Below are 276 nucleotides of genomic sequence, written 5' to 3' on the forward strand. Positions count from 1 at the left end.
GATCAGCCTTTCTCCAGGCTCTGCTCTCCCCGGGGGGTGGATCCTGGTTTGAATGACACCCGTGGGAGCAGAGATCCCCTTGCGGAACAGCATAAAAGTTTATTGTGTGTAAGAACAAAACCCATGAGATATGTACACGTATTTACAAGATGAAATGAATGAGCCTAATTATTTACAACAAGGACCGTCCTTCACAAGTCTGTACATCGAGAAGTGAGTTGAGAATGTATTTACAAGCGGGATTCAGCGGCTACGGGCCACGCAGCCACGGGAAAA

The sequence above is a fragment of the Apaloderma vittatum genome, unplaced genomic scaffold (assembly GCF_000703405.1).
Source record: "Apaloderma vittatum isolate BGI_N311 unplaced genomic scaffold, ASM70340v1 scaffold34939, whole genome shotgun sequence".
NCBI lineage: Eukaryota > Metazoa > Chordata > Aves > Trogoniformes > Trogonidae > Apaloderma > Apaloderma vittatum.